Consider the following 15,811-nt stretch of genomic DNA (forward strand, 5'->3'; position numbering starts at 1 on the left):
AATAGGTTAGTATAAATAGGTTAGTATAAATATTTTTAACAATTTTTAAGGGCTTTGATAAATATCTGCATTTTTAATGAAAAAGTTTTTTCTTTCTTCTCCAAAATCAGTATAGTTTACATTTTAAATTGGCTAAAAAACATTTATTACGTAGGCGGCATTGTTTTTATAACCTTTTCAACAATTAAATTCAAAAATTGTTATTTAGGTTTTTATTATAGTTTGCAAATGTATATATTCAAAATTAGAATAGAATTACTCACTTTATGTATGTTTAATACCTTTACCAAATAAAAGAATGTTCTTAACTTAAAACTAAAATATTTGTAATTTTATAAATGAGGATAAGTGTTGTATATATCATTTATCATGTAAAATTAAACTATATAAAATATAGAGAATATATAAATAATATTTAGATATAATATATCTAATAATATTTTTCCATCTTTTATAATGGTTACAAATATAAAATTCACGGTTATTTAGGTTAATGATAATGATAAATAAACTAAACTTACAATAAATATGTAAAGGAAACAAAAAGTGAGAGTTTGAGTACAAATTTAAGTTAGGATCTAATAAAAAAAAGAAATTGTTTATTATTAAAGCAGCTAAACCAGAAATTTCAGATTATATCTAGTTTCTAAGAAACTTGTACAATTTAATGTATATTATATATTTAAGAGAGAGGATAGTCTAAATTATCTCAATAAAATATAACAAACAAAAACAAACATGCATTTAGAAATTCAACTTCCAACAGGAATGGATATTCTACAACATATCTGCAATCTAAACTGCCTAAAACCAATTTAGTTTGCACACTTCATAAAAATTTTGAAAAATGAGAAGAGTTGTAACTGTGTTTTAGATAAGGTTGAGAAACCCTGGATAAAAGCAGGAATATGTCAGTAACAATTATGAATTCAAAAATCTTATAAAACTAGACAAGCAGTATTCTGATTTAAAAAAAAATGAAAAAAGAGGCTCTCCTAAAGATTTAACAATTCAGAAAAATTTTGAGAATTTTTTGGGTTGGGTTATTTTTATAAAACATTTTGTTATAATTAATATTATTTCATGCTTGTAGACAATGTGATAATGGTAGGAGGTTGGTTGCAAGAGCAGGCCCAACAATGTTGAAAAAGTATTTTTTGCACCTTGTCTAAAAGAGAAAGGGCATCATTGGAAGGTCCAATTTGAGATTTAGAGAGATAAAGAACAGAATCCGGAGTAAGAAAGTGAAAGATAAAGAGATGCAATCTTAGGTGATGCTAATTTTGCAATCGATTTGATATATGGTTTCCAAGAAAGATCGAAAGTAAGAGCTTATCATAAAAGACGAAGGGTAGATGACTCATTAAGTAAATTACCAAGTTCATAAATATAAAAGATTAGATAAAAAATAAGAAAGATCTAGATTATTGCGATAACAATCAGCTGAAAAAAAAATTTTAGTTTTATCTGAGATAAAGTTCACCAGCCACAGAGTGCCCCATGCTGTAGCAAAACTGAGATCTTTTTACCCTCCAACGCTCTCTGATTGCACCCTCCAAGCAATCAGAGAGCGTTGGCTTCTTATAATGACAAGAATAAATGGTAGTATTATCAGTGAACAATGCAACATTAGACGTGAGAAGTTCTGAGTTATCCTTAATGTAATTTTAAAAAAAGTAGAAGGCCAAGGATAGAACCTTAAGGAAACCCTGAAGCTACAGGATATGAAGATTAGTGCTGTCAATTGAGGACAAATTTTATACTTCGATTAGTAAGGAAGGATTCAATAAGGTTAAAGATGTTACCTGATACACCGTAAGAAGAAAGCATAAGGAGAAGACCAGCATGCCAAATTTTATCAAAAACTTTAGAAATGTCAAGTGCGATGGCCTTAACCTTTTCACCTTTATCAAATGCACAATAAAACCGTTAAAAAATAAGCAGTAGAACGGACATCTTCACGCAATCTATGGTTTCCTCCATTGGTTCCTAGCTACTCCATTCCAATAAAGAATGAATGGTTACCCGCTTTTGAATACTGCTTTCGTGCTGAGAGCTCCTTTAAAAAATCACATCTCAATCTTTTTGACTCAGACCTCAAAGAGGTGTTAGCATTGATAATTACCAAGTCAAGTGGAACATGTCTTTTTTAAATTTTTTTCTTTGTATTGCCTCGAGAGCTGGTATAACAAAAAACATCCATAAAGCGGTATTTTGACTCTGCAGCTTCCATTGGGTGTCATTGGTGTCATTTTTTGGTGCAATGAAACTTTGTGTCTTTTATATATTACATTAGTAGGGAAAAACGGGACAAAATGGCGAATGGATTATAATGACAATTTATATAACTAAACAAAAAAAATTGAAAAAAGGGTCGAAAAAAAAAATTGTTTATATAGCTTGTATTATGAAATATTAATCGCTTTTTTCTAAATATTGTTAACTAAATTTTATACGCATATTTTATACTTGCCATTAACATTGCTGTCGTCGTTATTGTTTTTATTATTAAAAAGTTTGAGTGCCTGTTTTTTTTCTATCCAAAATATGCCACATAATATCTATTGGATTCAAGTCCAGACTTTGAAATGGCTATTCCAAAACATTGATTTTATTTATGTCAAAGTATACCTTCGTCTTTTTAGCGGTATGTTTTGTATTGTTATTTTGCTGGAGTATGAAATTGCTTCCCATTCTCAATTTTTAAGTGTATGGTTGCAAGTTAGCTTTGAGGATTTCACAATACATTGAAGCATCCATTTTATTATCAATAAAAGTAAATTTCCCCACTTCTTTTCAACTCATACTACCTCAAACCATCACATTTCCTCCTCCATACATTACACTAACTCACAAACAACTCAATTTATAAGCTTCTCCTTTTTTAGATACACTTTTTGGACTCCAACCGATGAGACAAGATTGTATTTTGACTTATCTGACCACAAAATTTATTTCCAATATGATATCAGCATTTTTAATTACTTTGATACAAATTCCAATCGACGTTTTATTTGTTTAGAAAATAAAAAACTTTTATTTTGAACCACTCTACCTCTATATCCTTGTTCTCTTATGCAACTTCTGATTTAGCTGCCAAAACAAATCTATTTTTCTTCACATTAATGATGACATCAATGATATTTTGATCAGTTGCACTAGTGGTCTTGCGTTTTTGTCCTCTTCCAGCCACATTAGCAACGGTTCCAATTAAATTATACTCTTTAACAATTGAGAAAATGAAGGTATGCTTTGACACAAATAACAGTTTTGGAATGGCCATTTCAAAATCCGGACTTAAATCCAATAGAAATTGGTGGTATATTTTGGACAAAAAAAATTGAGCATTTAGATGCAAAGACAACTTGAAAGAAGCTATAATGAGGGCATGGAATAATATAACAACAGAAGAGACTCAAAATTTGATCAACGCAATACCAAATCATCTAGATGAGGCCATCAAGGCTAAAGGATACTAATTTCCATGGAATTTGATCAATTTGACATTATTTTTGAACTGTACGATTATTTTTTTGCAGTCAATTTTATGCATCATTAGATCAATTGTGTAAAATTCAATAGGTTTGAAAAGCAATGAATTCACCAATACACAAATAAATTCTTAAAACAATACTTGATAAGATATCTAAAAGAAACATTTAAATATTTTAACGGAAAACTCATTTTTTTGATGCAATCTTTACAATTATGATTTTTTTTTAAGTGCACCATTATTTTTTTTGTATACTATATATATATATATATATATATATATATATATATATATATATATATATATATATATATATATATATATATATATATATATATATATATATATATATATATATGTTAGTTTATAGAAATGACTTCAAAAAAAGACAAATTATTATACTTTATATATTAAAGCCAAATAATAAAAAATAGTTTTTATATTATCCATTTTTGGAAGTTTTTTTATGATTGAATTGTTGAATCATCTACTAAAAAAAATTTACACTAAAAAAGCAGAAGCAACACTATAAACAGAGAATCACAAAATTGAAACTTGTTTTAAAATGGAAAAACGATGGTTTGCAGTAATCTATATTCAAAAAAGTATTATTTTTTTTGAATTTAGATCACTTTAGTTTAGTATTTTTAGCAAGTATTTTCCAAATATCCAAAAATACTAATTTCAAAAAACTAAATTCAAAAATACCTTTCAACTGACTATTTGTTTTATGTATTTTAAATATATGTAAATATGTAACTATTAGTCTAAACTATTTGCATACATGCTTTATAAAAAAAATAGTTTTTAATTATTTACATTTTAATTTATAACTTATTTTAACTTATAAGTTTACTTTGCAATTTATTTTTAATAAATTTACTATTTATTTATAAGTATTGCAACATTAATTTATTTTACTCATGATAAGGGGTGAGTCAATATTTACTGGTCCTGTTTAATATACATATAGCATAATAATTTAAGATGCATGCTTCACATGCTTCTTAAATTATAAATGCTATATGTATATTATAGCAATGCAACTTATTGTGCTTTCAAATGGAACAAAAACTGCACCAGGGTCTTTTTAAACAGGCCCTTAATTTATTTTCAATAAATTTACAATTTATTTATAAGTATTGTAACATGGTTGAATCAATATTTGCTGCTCCTGTTTAATATGCATATAGTATAATAATTTAAGATGCATGTGAAGAACTTATTTTGCTTTCAAATGGAACAAAAACTGCACCAGGGTCTTTTTAAACAGGCCCTTAAAACAATATTTTACAAACTATATTACAAAGTTTAATTGTGTTGATATTAGTTTCCATAATAATATTCAAAATTAAAAATTTACCACGTAGTAATTAGGAGTATAAATCATTAAAGAATAGGAAAAATACAATAATATTCAAAATGCAGTTTTTTTTTGAAACCTTTGTTCTATTCTTATAATGTATTGCTGAAGTATATTTTTTCAATAAACTTATGTAAAAATTCTGTGGTATAAAAAATCAGCTATTAAAAATTGTTTACATAGTATAAAGGTAGTTTGGTTACATTTTTTAAATTAACAATTAGGTTAACGCCGAACTAGAGAAATTTCATTAATGATAAGTTGAAGCAAGAAAAAATATTTTACCAGTAATAAAATAAATAAAAAAACAAGAAGACAAGAACTAAAACATCAAGTCAACATTTTAGTTCTGTTTTTAACCATTTCATCATATGAATGTCAGTCTTCTCTGTCTAGTAAGCGCTTTTGCGCTAAAGTCTTTTTGCGCTTGCCCAAATGCCTGCAAAAATTTTGGTGAGCGCGTAAAAAGAGCCTATCAAAAAACTAAAAGCGCTTTGTTCTAAATTGCAACAAAACTTTTTATTCATTTGTGCAACTTTTATAAAAAATGGCTTTTTTTGACAGTTTTTTTTTTAAATTATTTTATCTAGTACTTATTCAATACATTCTGTTTGCTATTTTTATTTTATTTAAATAGCAGAAAAAAGTGAATTTTTTAAACCGCGCAGGCCAACTTAAAAATGACCATCCTGCATTGGCATTGAATTTCAAACAAAGAAGACTGTCCCATCGTGCGATGGCATTAAATTTCAAACGGAGAAGACTGATATGTGTATATAAATATGTATATGGTATGTGTATGTGTGTGTGTGTGTGTGTGTGTGTGTGTGTGTGTGTGTGTGTGTATATATATATATATATATATATATATATATATATATATATATATATATATATATATATATCTATATATATATATATATATATGTATATATGTATATGTATATATATATATATATATATATATATATATATATATATATATATATATATATATATATGAAGAAGTGGTGTAGTGGTAGAGTGCTAGCTTCATAAGCAAGAGGTTTCCAGTTCCATTCCCACCATGTCCGTGGTAGGACTGCACTCAACTTGTTTCTCTAGGCAAAAAAAAAAAAAAAAAAAAAAATATATATATATATATATATATTAGGGTGTCCCTAAAAAACACTTCAAAATTTCAATGTGCTCTCAACTGATTCCCATTCTATAGGTCCTATATAACTACCAAATTCTTTATTTTGAATTTTTTAATTACTAGAAGTGATAGATGTAAATTCTGAGTTTTACGGTTTTGTACACATATACGTATTTATATAAAAAAAAGCGCTATCTAGTGTTTCAATATGTTTTAATTTAATAATTGGTACACAAATAATTCTCATAGGACATTTTTAAAGATTGGCATCATTCCCTATGAACATTGTTAGCGATTGATATAATTTCCTCTGGACAATATTATTAGTTGGTATAATTCCCCATGGATTGGTTCACAAATAAATCAATTAAAAAATTTTTTTTTAAGGAAAAAATTTCTACACGGAATTATTTGTGCACAAAGGAATTTTATTTGGTGCACGAAGGAATTCTTGTGTAAACAGTTATAAAAGCCACAACTGTAAACTTAGATAAAACATGATACAAGAGGGAATAACGACTTCATAGATTTTTGATGCAAGTGTAAAATATAGTATAAATCTCGTTAAAAAACTGATCATTTTGAAATTCATATAAAAAATGGGTAGAACAGCTAAAAAAAGGATGATAATTATTGAAGTACCCACTGAGGGCTTTAAATCAGAGACAGCTTCCATCTAATGGTGATATTTTAAGATACCATCAATTTATCCTTCTTGAGTCACAGGTTAAATACAAACCCACTTCTACTAATGTTGGTTGCAAATTGAAATCGAAATCCAAGGATCTTGTTTGTGCAAATGGTGTTTGTACAGATCCTGTACAAACACCATTTTTACAAACAAGATCCTTGGATTGATGAAAATGGTGTTTGTACAGATCTGTTTGTACAAAAATGTGGATTAATGCTGGGTTTGGCAAGAAATTTATGATTTTGTTATTCACTTCCTCAAGGCCGAGAAGGCCACTACAGATGAGAAGGCTACTTAATAGTGGTTATAACCCTCTCTCAACTCTATAACTCCGAAACACGAACCTTGACGAACAAGGCCGCTGCGTGGAGAAACAAGTTAAGCGCGGTACTACCAGGGACATGGTGGGGATCAAACTCGGAACCTCTCGCTTATGAAGCGAGCGCTTTACTACTACACCACTACCGCATTTAATTAGAGAGACAGAAAAACTTAAAAGATATCAATGATGTTTTGTTGTCATGGATGACAGAAAAGATTCAATTCAGCAGTGAAGAAGAAAAGTCAAACAAGGACTCTGAAACCAGCGAGGAAGAAGATTTCCTAGGTAACGGTCGGAAACGCAGGCATATTATTATTTTAATAACATAGTTGTAATTTTCACAAACTAAAGCTGTCTTATTGAAAAGTATATAACTATAAATAGGTAGAAAAAAATTATAAAATGATACATAGGTACAATTCTGGAGATAGCATAATTCTGGCAGTGAATGTTAAAAAGCTCATTGAATATACTGATATTCCAGCAACAAGGTTCAATCTTGATGTACAACTTATTCTTCATTTTGATACCAAACTGTTGGAACAAATTACCACTGGGCTTAACATCATTCAAAAAATTGAGTGACTTGCAGTCTCAGTGTGCTCCCCAGATGACAATACCATGGAAGACCATCTTATAGGTGTTGTTCAATGTCCCTCTTCAAGGGGAGTTGACTAAGCAGAACAAGTAAACAACCTTTTAGAATATTATGGATGTAAAGAGCAGATTATTGGTATATGCTGAAATACAACTGCAAGCAATACAGGCGGAGTCGATGGAGCAGTCCAAATTCTCACAGATATTTTAAAATTACCAATTTTGTGGATAATGTGTAGGAGATACATATATGAAATACATGTATCTCACTAGATGGCTGCTCTTACTGGTGAGAAAACTAAAGGTCCAAGAAGAGCTTTTTATATCAAGCTAAAGAACAAGTGGCCTGAAATCTGCGAGAAAGTTAATGAAGTGAAAAATTTATGTAAATTGGACTGGCAAAGAGATGATCTGAAGATTGACTCTGTTCTTCACACTGTTGCAGAGGAAGCCAAGACTGTTGCAGAGGAAGCCAAGACTGTTGCAGAGGAAGCCAAGACATTTTTGACTAATGCAACCACTGATATGGTGTTTTCAACAAATGATTATTGTATAGTTTGTTAGCTTGCCTCCTTCTTCCTTGGAGCAGAAGTACAAGATTTTAAGTTACATTAACCTTGTGCCTGCCATGAGGCAAGGTTTTTAGCAGATGAGATCTACATCCTGAGTCTTTATATGACCAAAGATACCAGTAATATCTTGACAGAAAAAGAAGTGCTGCAGTTGAAGGGTGCAAGTTTGTTAATTGCAATTTGCTATGTTCCATGGTTTTTGAAAAGTTTTTTAGGATTTCTGGCTTCCTACAATGGAAGTTATCCAGAAAGCCTATGCATTGAGAAACGTCTGTATGAAGATTGGAAATGCTTTGCTTCTCAGCATGGGATGACATATGTGATACTTAACTCTACAACTCTGTGTTTTGTTTTTTAGGGATAAAGAAGTTCCTTCTGAAACAAAGCTAAAAATGCTGTTAGCTCTAATTGAGTTTGAAGAGCCAAATAAATTTTAGCTTAATAAACCATCAAATGTACAAATTGAAGAGAAATCACCACAGAGCTACCTGTGCTGATTTGCTCGGAAATCACCACAGAGCTACCTGTGCTGATTTCCGAGCAAAGCTACATTTTCTTCAAGCATTTTAAAATATCAAGAGCAAGTATAAAAGAATGGCTCAATAATAGTCTTAATACAATATAGATGTTTTTAACCATCATCAGTTGCTAGATTTTATTGTATGGATCAAAAACATATCTGTTGTAAATGATGGTGCAGAAAGAAACATTAGGCTCATTAAAAATTTTATTTCAGCTACTAGAGATGAAGATCACCTTCAAAATGAACTTTTTGTAGTTAAAAAGTCTAGAAAAAACTTGACTAAGAGTATGACCAAAAAAGAGCTTGGGAACTGTTCAAAAAAATGAATTTTTTGAGAAATTTTTCACTACAATAAAAATTTTAATTTGCGAATAAATATTAACTTTATACATTTGTTTTTGTATTTTCATATCTATAAATATTTATAAATATAAATATTTATAATATAATATAATATAAATATATTCATATTTATAAATACAAACTAAACACTAGCGAAATCAATTGGAAATGAATTATACGTATTTAATTGTTTTATTTTAATTTTCTAAATTGTAAAAAAATTGTGATTTCTATTAATGTTAAGCCAGTTTAACATTAAAAGCGTAAAACTCAGATTTTACATCTAGCAGTTCCTGTCAAAATAACATGGAATAGGAATTAGTAGAGTGACATGGAATGGGAATTAGTAGAAATTTTTTTTTATTTGGGACACTCTAATATATATATATATATATATATATATATATATATATATATATATATATATATATATATATATATATATATATATATATATATATATATATATATATATATATATATACAGGGCTTGTGATGAAGAAATCGTCAAGCGTGTTGTATCGCGCTCGTAAAATTAGAATAAGTTTTCATCGAGCGTGATTATGTGCGCTCGAGATAACGTCGGCGAGCGCGATCATGAAATTTTTTGAAGGTGATGCTCATAAAAAACTTTTTATTTTTTATATCTTTTTTTATTTGTTACATAATTCTTTCGTCAAAAAATATTTGAATTAGTATCACACTCATGAAACTACTTCAATGAAGTAGATTTTTATACTTCCAAACTTCTTGTATATTGTCAGATCGCGATTTTATTTTTAACTATATATGTTATAAAAAAATAATATCGAACAAAAACGCAACTTCTTATTGATTTAGTATTGAAGTATAATTTAGTGACGTAGTTTTGCTTCGTTGTTTTGATATATGTATTTTAAAATGTTATGCTGTAAACTTAAATAACAGTTAATGGTTTTGATATTTCTTGATATTTTTTATTCAAATTAATTATTTTTTTTTTTTCTAAAATTTCTTTTTTAAATTACGTTTTTTTATCTTAAAAAAATAACACAAGAATAATTTGAAATAATAATAAATAAGAATAATAACATTTACTAAATATTGACATCATTACTTCCTTTTCGAATGTCCTTAATTGCGAACATACTAAACAACGGAATCGATTTAAATTTGAGTTAAAATAAATAATAGTTAATAAAAAACCTAAACTATGAACAAAAACTAATTTTAAAAATTACTCTATTATTAATATTTATTTTTATTATAAACGATGTGTGGATTAAAAATACTCTGCTGTTTCAATTTTCTTAAAACGGTTTTCTAATATTCTATTCTTATTTTATTTGTGCATTTTTGTATTCGCATTGCGTTTCCACGTGCACATTCCATTATTGAAATTAGTGACTATTAACGACTGCAAACTGCTCATTCATTACGTTTATGCAAAAGAGAACGACGTAATGCTTTTTATATTTTATATCACTGCTTTGATAATAGGATATCTTTAATAAAAAATATTTGTTAAATATTTTATGAAAATGAAAAAATAATCCCGAACTATTGGACGAGCGTTATTTTATACGCTCGTTATAAGCTGAACGAGCGTTGTTTTTCGCGCCTAGAACGTTTGAAAATACCATTTACGGGCGCGTTTTACGAGTGGAGCGCGATCGCTTCATCACAAGCCCTGTATATATATATAGTAGTACATGTAAATTATGTTAGTGTATTCTACAAATAAGGACTCGATGTTCTTAAAGAAGGGGAAAATATAAATTAGTAAAAACATGAACCTAATTTTTTCAACTGCAGTCTGTTCCCAATTCTGAGGGTTTATCAAAATGGTTTAATGCTCATCACACTGAATGGCTTGGCGCTAACGCTACTGACCCTCCTGGCACTAAAGCCTATAACTTCTGCATTTCTCAATCTCTTGCTCAGATAGTCAACTTTGTGACTAGTTTTCCTGACAACTCTAATCATTTACCTTTACTTCTTGATTTATTACTGGTCTTGTATCCTAGAATGTGTTCAGTTTCTCCTTTTTCCACTTTAGGTGGTTCTGCCCATGCAATGATCTCTTTAAATCTTTTATCTCATACTTTCTTTTCAGACTCACCCTATCATCGCACTACTTAATGCTACACTGAAGCTGACTGGGATTCTTTTCAGAATTTTCTTCATGACAGTCCTCAGGCTGTCATGAAGAAAATCCTGAAAAATGTGCATCCTACTTAACTTCCTGGATTCAGGCAGGAATAGAAGCTTTTATTCCTTCTTGTTGGTTTCAAGTCAAGCCTCATAGTTTTCACCCTCTTGTGCAGTAATCGTTTTTTCATCTTTTTTAAAATAACAACTTTCTTGAGAACAAAAGGGTATCTATTATTTTAAGAAACCAATGTAAAAAGGTGCTATCAGATGCTAAGCTCCAATATTCTCTGTTCACTAAACTTTGTATCTTATATCTCAAGAGTTAGGTTCTAGAGACTTTAAGAAAATCTTCAACAGTGTATTAACAAAGGTAAGTCTAACATTCATCACTCATTTGTGGGATGGATCTTATTACCTCTACCAAGGATAAAGCACAACTATTTGCAAAGAAATTTTCTTCTAACTCAACACTCGAATCTTACGGCCATTCTCTTCCTTCCATTTCAATTAAACAGGTTAACCTATTATTATACATTTAAATCACCCCAGCTTCTTTACTAAAGTCATTTCTCAATTAAACTCTTTTACGGCTTGTAGTCCAGACAAATTTCTGTCATAGTCTTACAAAATTGTTTCCTAGAAATCTCTTCAATTTTCTCTAAACTATTTAATAAGAGCTTGACTGAGTTTTGTTTTCATGCCTGCTGGAAAATAACATCTGTTGTTCCAATTTTTAAAAACTCCGGTGAACATTCTAACCCATCCAACTATCATCTAATCAGTCTGCTATTAGCTAGGTCTTTGATCAACAAATTTCTTACATCCCATCTTAAGTCAAATAACTCACTGTCAGACAATTAATATGATTTTTGATCCTCTTGCCTTAATACTGACTTGCTAACTACTGTGAATGAAAGATTTTATTGTGCATTAGATGGAGGTGGAGAGGCTAGGGCTAATGCTCTTGACGTATCTAACATTTTTGACAATGTTTGGCATGCTAGTCTTCTCCATAAGCTTTTTTCATATTGTGTGTCTGGGAAAGTTTTTGAAATTATCAAATCATTTCTTTCTAACTGCTTTATCAAAGTCATCCTCAAAGGCAAATACTCTATATTATTTCCAGTAACTTCTGGGGTACCCCAAGATTCTATCATTGGTCCTGTTTTGTTTCTTATTACTTTAATGATCTTCCCAATAACCTTACATATCTATAGTAGCTTTTTTTGCTGATGACTCAACTTTATACTCCTGTCATGACAAAAAGTCTTCTCTTTTGGATCGTTTAGAACAGGCAGCTGATCTTGAATCTGATCTTACTTATGTAACAGATTAGGGCTTACAGTGGTTTGTAAAATTTAAATCCAACTAAACTCAGTTATTTACTCCAAATGAACATAGCAGTACTGATAACATTCCTCTATTAATGAATGCCAACCCTCTCACTGAGTCTTCTTCTTACATCTTCTTGTATTATTGTTTACTACTGACCTTTCATGGAAGCCATATATACAACAGATTCTTTTTCTAAACAAGGTCCAAAAACACATAGTAAATGTAGCTGTACCCGTTCTATTTGCTAAGCTTGAGCCTCTTTCCCATCATTGTAAAATTGTATCTCTTTCTCTTTTCTACAAATACTATTACAGTCGCTGCTCAGAGAAGTTATTATCTCTAGTTCCATCAACAAAAACTCATTCTTGCTTGACTTGTCATTCAGCATAGTCTCGTTCTTTTACTGTATCTGTCTCTTCATGCTCTAAAAACTTTTATTCATCAAGTTTTTTTCCTTTCATTTCAATCCTTTAGAACTCTCTCCCATCTTCATGTTTTCCTGACTCATTTTCAGACCTTCAACTTTTTAAATCTTCAGTCAACCTTTTCCTTGCTCTTTAACTCTCTCTTTTTTTTCTTGTCCCAACTTAATGGTGGATGCTTGATTTAGTAGCTTTTAAAAATCATACTTAAAAATTCCATTGAGTGGTTGTATTCAGTAGTTAATGTTTTTCTAATTTGAATCTATTGTTTTTCAAATATGTGATAATATATATTCTTATTACATGTGATAATATTATAACATGAACATGAGATAATATTATAACTTTATTTATGTGAGTTTAAAACTCATTATTGTAAGTTTCCATATTTAATGGTAAAATAAATGGACAAAAAAGTAAATATTCAAAAACTTTTGATACAATAGAGTTTTGATTAACAGTCAATTAAAAAGTTGTTTCAACTATTTAAAAAAATAAAGAGGATTGTGAAAACTGTTAAAGAAGTTTTGTCATGAAAATTTAATACTATTAAACATAATATTAAGCATTTTTTTTTTACATTTATCATATAAAAATGAAAATAAATATAAAATAAGACAATATATTTCTTTCATATTTGAATATTTAAGTTTTTAAATACTCGAGGGCACTGATTCAGTTGCCTACCCCTATCATTTTATGATTGATTTTGATAGAGAATTTCATGCTGATTAAGATTTGTAAAAAACATTGACCTGAAAATTTGAGGAAAGCATTCTAATTTGATGTTGAAGTTAAAAAAATTATATTAGAAAAACTAATATTGCAATCTTTTTATAAATGTCTTCTAATCGGTTTTTATTTAGAAATCAATCATTTAGAAAATCTTTTTGTTATATTTTTATTATACTGTTATTTTATTATATTATTATTATTTTAATTACTTTTTTAATATATATATATATATATATATATATATATATATATATATATATATATATATATATATATATATATATATATTATTTTAATTATACTCAGTATATATATATATATATATATATATATATATATATATATATATATATATATATATATATATATAAATATATATATATATATATTATTTTAATTATACTCAGTATATTGTTTGTAAATATTCAATTTATAAAAAAACAATGTAATAAGAACAGTTTAAATATTAAAAAATAAGCATACTTGTTTAATTCAACTTTCTGATGATACCATATGATAAAAAATCGAATCTTAAAAAAGGCTGAATGTCTATTATACGTTATTTTAAATCATAACAGTTATTTAACGTTGAAACAATGCCTCACACCCATTTGTTGACTTTTTTATTTTGTATCTTTCTCAATTTACACTTTAGCTACGATGTTTGTCCGAATATTAAGTTTGATCCTTTATGTTTCGGATATACACCCGGAACATCCATTCCGGGTATACATCCGGAACACATCAATTCCCGGAACTTGTAAGGAGACCATATGTCATTTCTGGAAAATAAGTTAGTGAGTAGTAAATGTCAAAGAAATAATAAAAAACTTTTATATACTTTTATATTATTATGATAATTTTTAATATTGTAATTTTTTTAGAGGACTTTTTGGGTATTAACTAATGAGTTAAACTATAAAAGAAAATATTTTATCACTAGAAAACATCTATATTTCAAACGATTTATTTTTTTAAGATTTTGACTTATTCTTTTTAGCAACCATTTACAATTTAAGGTGATTTTCGTCATATAAAATATTTAAAATTATTAAATACAAATACATTTCCTCGTATACAGTAGTTGTAAGCAGAGACGATTCTACAAATAAAATTTTTACGAATAGAATTCTTTATTACATTTATTTACATTACGTTAATATTTCATAAAATTCACAAGCAAAAATAAAATAATATAAAGAATTTCAAGTGAAGATATTTAATATATATAGATATATAAAGAACGTGGAAACTCATTGAAGACCGTATGGTCTTGTCGTCAAGTAATGCTGTAAAAAGATGTTGATGCATTTTTACATGTTAAATATTTCACGTATTATATATTACTGTTTATTTACTACGCATTATTACTACGTAATATTTCACGTAGTAAATAAAAAAGTGTTTTGCAAAAAATAAAAAAATTAAAAGAAAAACAAGATTTAAATAAAAAAAATTTACAAAAAAAAAAAAGTTCACAAAAAATTTGTTAAAAGATAATATGACAGATAAAATAACAGCAATATAGGCTTGCAGATCAGATCAGATCAGGGGTCCATTGCAGATCAGAGCAGATCAGGGGTCCATCCATGATTAATTGAAAAGTGAAAAAAATTTCTTATCTACGCAATGGATAAGAAAATTTCTTCACTTTTCAATTATTCATGGATGGACCCCTACATCTATGTCAACTCCAACTATTATACCGCTAGTCAAAACGTATAAAAAATCACTTACCAACCCAAATAACTACCGAGGTATCAGTATTATTCCAATATTTATGAAACTTTTAGAATACCTAATTTTACTCATCAGTCCTGAGATAAAAGAAACACATCCCCTTCAATTTGGTTTCAATAGTAAGAGTTCGACCTTGCATGCTGAATTTGTTAGAAGCGAAACAATTAAGCATTACAACAACAATAATTCGCCTATTTATTTATGTTCTTTAGATGCTGAAAAAGCTTTTGACAGCTGCACCTGGGACATTCTCTTTGATAAACTTTACTTTGATAAAAACTTACCTCTCCAAATAGTTAACACTATATCTTCTTTATACCACAAAAGTAGTGCAACTGTCTCTTACCTAGGTTCCAAATCAGTTTCATTTGCTCTTAAGCAAGGAGTGAGACACGGATCCATTCT

At 28.5% G+C, this 15,811-nt stretch overlaps 1 protein-coding gene across 2 annotated transcripts in view; it reads right to left on the reverse strand.

The window, feature by feature from the left end:
- Positions 1 to 14,312, reverse strand: part of LOC136076755 (NACHT, LRR and PYD domains-containing protein 3-like) — a 69,804-nt gene extending 55,492 nt beyond the window's left edge. Inside the window, exon 1 of one of the 2 annotated variants that reach the window (XM_065790186.1) lies at positions 14,150 to 14,312. The gene's annotated coding sequence lies outside the window, so the exon portion shown is untranslated. Of the gene's footprint in view, positions 1 to 14,122 lie in introns of both variants that reach the window. The other variant, XM_065790187.1, reaches the window with a different exon arrangement.
- Between the last annotated feature and the right edge of the window lie 1,499 nt (positions 14,313 to 15,811).

Source organism: Hydra vulgaris, chromosome 02 (genome assembly GCF_038396675.1).
Source record: "Hydra vulgaris chromosome 02, alternate assembly HydraT2T_AEP".
Taxonomy (NCBI): Eukaryota; Metazoa; Cnidaria; class Hydrozoa; order Anthoathecata; family Hydridae; genus Hydra; species Hydra vulgaris.